This window comes from Cryptotermes secundus, unplaced genomic scaffold (genome assembly GCF_002891405.2).
Source record: "Cryptotermes secundus unplaced genomic scaffold, Csec_1.0 scaffold707, whole genome shotgun sequence".
Classification (NCBI taxonomy): domain Eukaryota; kingdom Metazoa; phylum Arthropoda; class Insecta; order Blattodea; family Kalotermitidae; genus Cryptotermes; species Cryptotermes secundus.
Genome location: NW_019739968.1, coordinates 90,714 through 100,236, shown reverse-complemented (window position 1 = coordinate 100,236; position 9,523 = coordinate 90,714). Strand labels below are relative to the sequence as shown.

The 9,523-nt window shown below is 40.8% G+C and overlaps 1 long non-coding RNA gene across 1 annotated transcript; it reads right to left on the bottom strand.

Annotated features, from left to right (window-relative positions):
• Positions 1-1,256: 1,256 nt before the first annotated feature.
• Positions 1,257-4,866, bottom strand: LOC111872210. The gene is made up of 3 exons (XR_002844184.2): positions 4,807-4,866; positions 1,883-1,932; positions 1,257-1,614 (listed from the first exon to the last, which is right to left on the bottom strand). It is a non-coding gene; the product is annotated as an uncharacterized LOC111872210 (long non-coding RNA).
• Positions 4,867-9,523: the final 4,657 nt, after the last annotated feature.

Genomic DNA, 9,523 nt, shown 5'->3' with positions numbered 1-9,523 from the left:
GTTTTCTCCGAGTACTGCGGTTTCCCCTGCCAATCTTCATTCCACCAGTTGCTCCACAATCACCCTCACCTATCATCTGGGGCTAGTACAATAGGGCAGAATTGACCGCAGTACAAGGAACTTAGTCCCACCCCACTAGCAATAAAAAAAAAGTGCTACAACAGTATCATGGAAATGATTAGGAATAAAGTGCGTGGGAAGAAGCTTTTCGTTTATATTGATGAGACCTGCGATACGGAGGCTCGCTACTTGCAACCGTCATCATTGGAACCTTGGAAATTGATGGACCAGGTGAAGTGTTAGAATCCGTTAATCATTCCACAATTTGTAAACTCTTCGAAAGGTCGATGTTTCTACTGTGGCCAGAGGGTATACGACACGACGACGTCTTGCTTTTCGGGACCGATGCAGCCCCATATATTGTAAAGGCAGGCAAGTCAATAAAGTCGTTTTATACGAAATTGGTGCACGTTACATGCCTAGCACATGCACTGCATAGAGTGAGGGAGGAAATGAGATCAAGGTTTCCTCAAGTGGATGCTCCCGTGTGGTGGACGAAGAAGATTTTCGTCAAGGCTCCAGCTCGTAAAATGCAGTTTAAGAGTATGGCTCTTGGTGTTCCACTGCCCCCAGAACCCGTCATTACAAGGTGGGGAACGTGGATTGATGCTGCAATGTACTACTGCGATCATTTTCAGGCAGTGAGAAACACTGTAAACTCACAGAAGATGGAGGATGCGAGGGCAATTTAAGCTGCTCAGAAACAGTTCTCGTGCAGCGAAATGGAAGGACAGCTGGCCTTCATAAAGGCAAATTGCAGTTCTTTGACAGAAGGAATCAAATGCTTACAGGAGAAAGGAGCAACGCTAGAAGATTCGCTGGCTCCCGTGAAAAGAATAGCCAGTGATTTGGAAAAAGTGTCAGGGGACACTGGAAAATGGTGTCAAGAAAAATGAAACATGTTCTAGATAAAAACTCAGGTTATGAAACATTATGCAGCATTCTGACAGGAGAGTTCTTCAGCACTTTCAGTATTGAAGAGGAACTTACTTATAGTGATTTGGTACATTTCAAGTACGCTCCCATTGTGTCTGCAGATGTGGAAAGGAGTTTCTCCAAGAATAGCAATGTGCTGTCAGACAATAGGCATTCACTTACCTTCGAGAATCTCCCCATGTTGACTGTCATCTTTTGCAACTCTGAATACTGTAATACATACCGTATACTTGTATGTACATTTGATAAGCGTTCCAACGCGGTAGAAAAAATCACATTAAAACTTTGAGCTTCAAATTAAATCATATATTGCTTAATTTTCAGCGTAAAAATGAAGACGAACTTAAAAAGAGAAACGTTGAGTTCACAGTGTTAATCAAGATTAAAAATACATTTTAGAACAATTAGTAGATTTTCCATGATATGATACACTTTTAAGTAGTTTCTTAAATTTAGATAATTTTTCTGGAATTTCGGGTCATTTTTAAAATATTTTTAGGTCATCAAAATCCGGGCCCTGTTGATAAGTAAAGAATCAGCTGTCAAGAAACTTACCAACATATATTGGCCCCACCAATATAGAGCTGTCCCCAGTAACAGGCATATGGAGTTTCTAATCTGCAACACACCAGTACAAGAAACATATGAGAATTAATCCTATTTGGAACTCCATCTACTGATTAAGTGGCTGAGTTTCTGAGAGATACATTTCTAAACATATGGCAATTTATTATTTTCAAAATCCTGTCGAGGATATTTGAATGAATCTCTCTCTCTCAGAAAACATTTCAATACATCATTTAGACAAAATTATTATTGCTTAGTACGGAGCTACTTAGGGACTTACTAGAGGCTATGCAAAAATTATTGCTTTTCTGAAACTTACATTTATTTCTCCATCCTCCTCTAAGATGAACTCTCTCATTTCCATCATCACTGAAAAATAATAAATAAAACGACATGAGAATGCTCCACAGATGCACATTCACACTCCAAATATCTGACTTGTTACAGTAATGCCAATTTGTTCATTGTAGAAAAGCAGGGCATGCCCAGGTAATTACAGAGCATGACAATCCCGTAAAATCTGCAGTGTTTTTTCACTGCCTGTTTAGATCAGTGCAATAAAAAATAACTACACGAACTGGCTCCTGAATACACGAAAAAAATCGTGTATTAATTCACAACAGCTAGCGGAAATTCCCTGAATTATAGAGCAGCTGTTTAGGAGATGGTGGATTGAAAACTGGCTGGAGAAACGGGAGCACACAGAGAAACCCCGACCCAGTGCCACTTTGTCCGTCACAAATATTAAGAGCCATTATCTGGAATGGAACCCAGTGCAACAAGATGAGTGAGCTGACTAACCACCTGTGCTATGCCACGGACTATTCTAACCCATGTTTAATATCAAATTATGAATGCTAGCAGCTGTGGATCCATTGTGTTGAATCCTAGAATTACAGTATAAGCAGTGTGCATTTATCTGATGATAGTCTCACTGGTGAAAGGTGATATCATAGCTGTGGGTTATGAATCACACACGACAATACGCGCAACATTTTACACATTAAATGTAACTCAACTATCATAACGGGATATTCACCAGTTCAGTGGAAAGTCACGCAGATCACATGATTCCGAAATCTGGTAGACCGCTAGCAGAAGCCAGCTCATGAGCCTATTCCCAGTAATCAGCAAAATCTTGGAAAAGGCAATACTGACGAGATTGTGCCAGGTGGTAGAAGAAACCCGAATCCTCCCGGACAGAAATACTCTACTATAGAACAAGCACACCGAATTACAGAGGTATTAAGAGGAACTGTACTGCTCTGCTGCGTGCCTAGACATCACACAAGCGTATGATAAAGTATGTCACCCAGGCCTCTTGTTCACAATCAGAAAACCTTTCCCCATGCAGACTACTGAATACTGGAGTCATATCTAACAGATAGACTCTTTCAAGTAAAATTCAAAGACGAAATCACAATCTTAATGAAAACTGAATTAGGCGTACCTCAAGAAGTGTCTTAGGACCTGTTCTATATCTTATCTATGCAAGAGATCACCCGACATCAGAAAATACAACTGCTACCCTCGCTGGTGTTACAGCAATCTTATCCACAGATGAAGGTCCAGAGATAGTCTCAATGAAACTCCAAGCCACCATCAATAAACTCGATGATTAGGTGAAGAAATGGAGAATTAAAATAAATCGAAGCAAATCCACGCATATTACATTCACCCTAAGCAACCTAACCTATCCGACAGTGCAAATGGGTAATGTTGCTCTACCTCAGAAAATGAAGTGAAATACCTAGGCATGCATCTCGATAGAAAACTGAGATGGGGAAAGCACATCAAAACCAAAAGAAAACAGCTCAACCAAAAAGCGAAACAAATGCACTGGCTGCTAGGAAGATCAACACCGTTATAGAATGCAAACTAGTCCTAACCAAAGCAGTACCCAAACCCATATGGACTTCAGTTCAGCTATGGGGAACAGCCCCCCAAGTCCAACATCGAAATCCTCCACCGCTTTAGATCCAAGACCTCCGATCCATTCGGAACGCACCTTGGTACATAAACGACCACAGGATCCATGAAAGTCTCCAAATTAAAACAGTGCTCAGTGAAATAAAACAGTGGGATACGAAATACTTAAGAAAATTAGAAAACCACACAACTGCGATAGCAGTGAACCTACTAGACAATAGCGGAACTACACATAGACTGAAAAGGTACATCGTCCTAACCCTACCATACAGACCTGAGCAAAACCCCAGTACAAGCATTCAAATGATACCTAATTGAAAACAAAAACGAGTATGAGTTGCGCCACTGGGCATAACTCATTCACGAAAAAGTGCTTACTGAACATATTTACTTACAGCACTCTGCAGATTATGTAGAATAAATGTGTGAAAAAGAATGGGATTTTAAATCGGGAATAAAGGACTTCCCAGCTACTACTGGACTTGAATAAACTAGCAGGGGAAGAGATGTAAGTTGTAAGGCAACAGATAAGTCACTCATCATTAAAGACACTGTGGGAAACGATGTCTTCTACGAGGTACGTGACGAGTCTAAGTACGTAACAAGGACCAACGAGACATCTGAAAATCGTAGCATTTAATGCGAATGGCATTAGGAGGCAGTGCTATGAGCTCAGTACACACCTGCAAAACCTACACATAGATCTGGGACTGTTTGCAGAGACTTGCTTGAAAATTCAGGAGAGGTTTCTTATACCTTATGGAACCGACAGCGGCGGTTAAGCGTATGATCATTCGAGAGACTAGGCTGCCGTTGTAATGGGTGCTGCTTAAGATAGGAAACGATCTATTGTTCTCAACCTGGATTGATAAAGGCATTGTATTATATCATGTACTATGCACGTAAAACTGCAAACATTCAGAATATACTGATGACAGATGGACAATGACTTCAACAAATGAGACATCTGTCCTCTCGTCAGAGAGGCCGCCCCATATCGACAAAACCGTAACTGTCTGTCAGTAACTAAGACTTGGTCATGAACCCCAGAAGGGGCCCGACACCAAGACGGACGGACTGACCGATCGTCGGTCGCGATGTGACTTGACTTTGATGTTGCCTACCAACGACCAGTGGAGACACTAACAAACTGCGAAGATTTAGTGCTCCACGTATTTATTTGTAGAGTGTGGAAATTAACAGGATTATTATAATCATTTGTACTCGTAGTTACGAGTTATAACAGTTCAGTAAATCCAGTAATCAATCCAAACCTAGTGTCTAGTCACTAACACGTGAGAGTGTGTTACTTACAATTGGCCATATTTCTTGAGATTGACGCGCCGTTGAACACGGCGCGTGCTGCGTCCATCTGAAACAATGTATGGACATTTTTTAGTTATCCTTTATTACCACGCAACAAATTGAGATTCTTCTGCCATTTCGCCTGTAAGTATGTGGAATCGTGAGAATTTATTCGCCAAGAGTTAAATTCAGACACTGTAGCGCTAAGTTTGCATAGCAGTCCTCCCCGTTCAATATAAACTAGTGTGGGAAGCACATGAGGTCGAATTTAGGTACGATGATATAAACAGTTGATGTGAGCAGGACCGACTAACTGAAATTTCTCGTCGATACGGGTGCAGATATTTCTGTCGTCAGATACTTGAGTTTAAGTATTATATTTTAGCATCTCGTTGCATTGAAGCATCATCCTTTATATTAAAGTATCTGTCAGTAATGCAAAAATTTAAAATATATTAGGAATATGTTTCACACTAAAAATATATTTCAATACTTTTTGATGATGTTGAAATCATTACATGTCAGTGGGACATTAAAAACATATTCTAAAAGTGACTATCCAATTTTCTAAAATGTCTTAAGTCATATATTTCCTCTAGTGTACGATATATTTCGGCCCTATGGGCCATCATCAGGTAATTTCTTTTCTTTTGGGGAGACACAGGTAGAGCGCACTAGTGATACATACGACACACGAAAACTACGACAGCCGCAATAGAGTGCAACGACGGCATTCTGTTCATGAAATAGTGCTAAATATTGACGTGCATGGAAGAATAATGAACAAGTATGCAGTGCAGTGGTCTCCAGTGTGAAGGACCCGAGTTTGAGACTCTTAAGATGGAGGTTAAAGCTCTAAGAACACTATTATGAAGTGATTTATAAGAAAAGTCCAGAAAACAAAAATGCAGACTCACTCAGCAGACTTCATGTTACTACACCAGTTTCGGAAAACGAAGGTAACGAAGCAAGAGACAGCCAAGAAGATAAGGCGAGGATTCTCACAGAAATGCATGAAAACCCGACAGACCGTCATTTAGGAATGAATAGGACCTATGAAAGAATAGAGCTTTTTGTATCTTGGCCAGGTATGAAACGAGAAATCTAAAATTACGTTAAACGTTGTGAAATTTGTCAGAAAAAATGACTGGGGAAACTTGGTTCCCAGGATTAACGTTGTTAAAGAGTATTAAATTCGGATTTTTATTGGAGTAAATATTCTTTGTACATTAAAATTGAAAATTCATTGAAACATTGCTCTATGAACAGTACATTATTTATTGAAATTACCCAAAGCGTTTAGTTTATAGCTACATGGGTGAGTAAGCTGAGGAGCTCGGTGATCGGTTGTGCTCCAGGTAGGTCTATGATAGCTAAAGTAGGAAACGTAGTTCATGCAGGATAAATTGTTCCCATTTCGTCCAGCGAAACCGGAATAGCGAAGTGACGAAAACGTCCATTACCATTAGGGCTGGGTATTTGTTTTTATTGCCAGTGGGGTGGGACTAAGTCCCTTGTACTGCGGCCACTTCTGGCCTATTGCACCAGCCCCAGATGATAGGTGAGGGTGACTGTGGAGCAATTGGTGGAATGAATATTGGCAAGGGAAACTGAAGTACTCGGAGAAAACCTGACCCAGCGCCACTTTGTCCACCACAAATCCCCCTTGACCAGACCAGGGATCGAACCCGAGCCGACGGGGTGAGAACCCAGCGACTAAGCGCTTGGGCTATAGCGCCGCCCTACGGCTGGGTAAATAATGTTCCCACAATGAAGTCACCCATCACACGTCACACCTCCACAGGTTTGATGCCGCATGAGCTGATGTTCGGCAGGAAGCCGAATATGCCTGGCGAATTACAGAAGGAAGCTCCAGGTGTGTCTTATACGTATGATAACTATATAAGGGAATTGCAGTCTAGGCTGAGTCCAGATATGAATTAGCTAAGAGCAGTTTGATAGCTAAGATGGAACTTAGTAAGGAACATCAAGACAAAACTGTAAACATTCCATTGTTTTCAGTTGGGATAAAATCTTACTCCATGAGGAAAGGATTAGGAGAAGTAAGTCACTGAAACTCTCACCCCCTTGGATAGGACCTTACGAAGTAACAGAGGTCGATGACGTAAATATTACATTAAAATTTCCAAGGAATAAGACTTTCAAGTTCCTCGCCAACAGAGTGAAACCGTTGTTTGGATGTTTGCAGGGCCATGCCTGCCAGACTGTGGACCCTCTGCAGCATACTGTCGTTATTAAACAGACAGCTTCTCTCGACGTCACCATAGATAAGTACACTTAATTCCCAGGCTTGCATTATGACGACGCAGGTACCGCACGACTGTACAGTGCGAACTGGAAGGTTTCACGTGTGTAAATCTGGAAGAGACTAATCAAAATTTGGAAATGGTAAAGAAGTATACTAATTTATCGACACATTTTTGCAAGGAGCACGAGCGCGCGTTCTGGATCAATTTATCTTTCTATGAAAACCATGAGGTATTTGGATATACAGATTGAGGAAGCAGGAAATACGAATCTACTTGTAAAACATTTACCCAGAATCGACGAAGAAGCGATTCAGTTGCATTTTAACTTTATTGATGGAATTAGCAAAATCTTGTTTGGTACTGTCGACGGTGAAGATGCATCATATTACACAGACAAAATTTCGGATTTAGAAAGGGAACAGGCTAATAACAGATAGAAATGGTAAAATCGACGTTAAGATCTATGAATACGACATTACAGGGCGTATATGCGAACCAGAGGATACTATCAAAAGGGCTGGAGAACATGGCCAGACACGTTACTCAACACGATGGTGAGATAAAGAGAATGTTTACTTCTACATCCATGCTGCTTGCTGTAAATTAGCATTCGGCGCAACTACACAGAGCTTTGGGCGAATGTAGACGAGATTACGAAATTTTAATTGACGCTATTTTAAAGGCTCAGAAGGGAATACTCCAGCCACATGTCAGTACACCAGCGCAGATCATGAATTAGATGACATAAATCAAGCTGACATCTTGAGTGACTTGACATTGCCAACTCCATTGAGTGCAGCCTAACATAACTTAGTTTTAATAATTAGTGAATTTGATGTATTTTTGAAGGACAATTGTTTGTGTAATTGGACTACCGCTAATTAATCATGTGAAATATAGTGTGCACCATGTTTTGTCCCTACCAATTAAGATAGGGAATACTGATTTTAAATTTACATTTATATGGCCATAACGTGTGTATTTGTTAATGAATAGAGCTAAGCAGTATTATACTATGTTAAGGGTAGACGAATTTAATGAACGTAAACTGATAACAGCCATCGACTGTACAAACAAAATTTAAAGCATTTATCCATGTTAGGTGGGTCCCTGTCACCACGGCATGGCGCGTCCTCAGGTTGCGGATGGAGGAGACGCCCTCCAGTTTTGGAGGGAAGCTGCGAATATATTGAATAAGCAGTCGCGGACAGCCGACAAGGGGTGGCCCTCCAGCTTGGGGGTTGGGCGTGGGGCTAACAACTCACCGTAAACAAATCAATATGTTACGAAAATGAACACAAAGCCTCGGACCTGGACGGATTCCTTGGATAAACGACCTAAGCTAATGAAAATGAATATGAAATTTGGCACTTGGAATGTACGAAGTTTGTATAGGGCAGGTTCGCTCAGGGCAGTGGCAGAAGAAATCTTAAAATATAAGTTAGATTTAGCGGGAGTACAGGAGGTCAGATAGGATGGAGGTGGCATCGCACCAGNGGAAGATACAAAATCAAATAGACCATATTTTGATAGATAGGAGAAGGCACTCCAGTGTATTTGATGTCCGATCATTCAGGGCAGCAGATTGTGGTGGCAAAGGTTAGGGAAAGACTGGCAGTGAGCAAACAAACAACACACACAGTTCAAATGGAGAGGTTCAATCTCAAGAAATTAAATGAGGTAGAGGCTAAAGACCAGTATCGTGTTGAAATCTCAAATAGGTTTGCGGCTTTGGAAAACTTGGACACCAAGGTGGATGTTAATAAAGCTTGGGAAACTATTAGAGAGAATATAAAAATGTCTGCCAAAGAGAGTCTAGGTAGAAGCGTAAGCCATGGTTCGATGAACGATGCTCAAAATTATTACATCAAAGAAAGCAGGCCAAATTGCAAAGGTTACAGGATCCAAGCAAGTTAAATGGGGATAATCTGTACAATATAAGACATGAAACCAGCAGGCATTTCAGGATCAAAAGAGGGAATATCTGAAAGACACAATTGATGAGCTTGCAATGAACAGTAAGAACAAGACCATTAGAGACCCGTATAGAGGAATAAATGACTTTAAGAGGGCTTACCAACCTAGCAGTAATTTAGTGAAAGATGAGAATGGTGATCTGCTTGCAGATTCCCACAAAATTTTGAATAGGTGGAGGAACTACTTCTCTCAGTTATTGAATGTACATAAGGTCAGTGATGTTAGGCAGAAAGAAATCGATACAGCTGAGCCGTTAGTACCTGATCCTAGCCCTTTTGAGGTTGAAAGTGCTGTTGCAAAATTGAAACTGTATAAATCGCCAGGTAGTGATCAGATTCCGGCAGAACTTATTCAAGCAGGAGGCCAAATATTACGTTCTAAGATCCACAATCTAATTACTTCTATTTGGCATAAGGAAAAATTACCTGATCAGTGGAAGGAGTCTATTATTGTACCAATTCACAAGAAGGGTGTTAAAC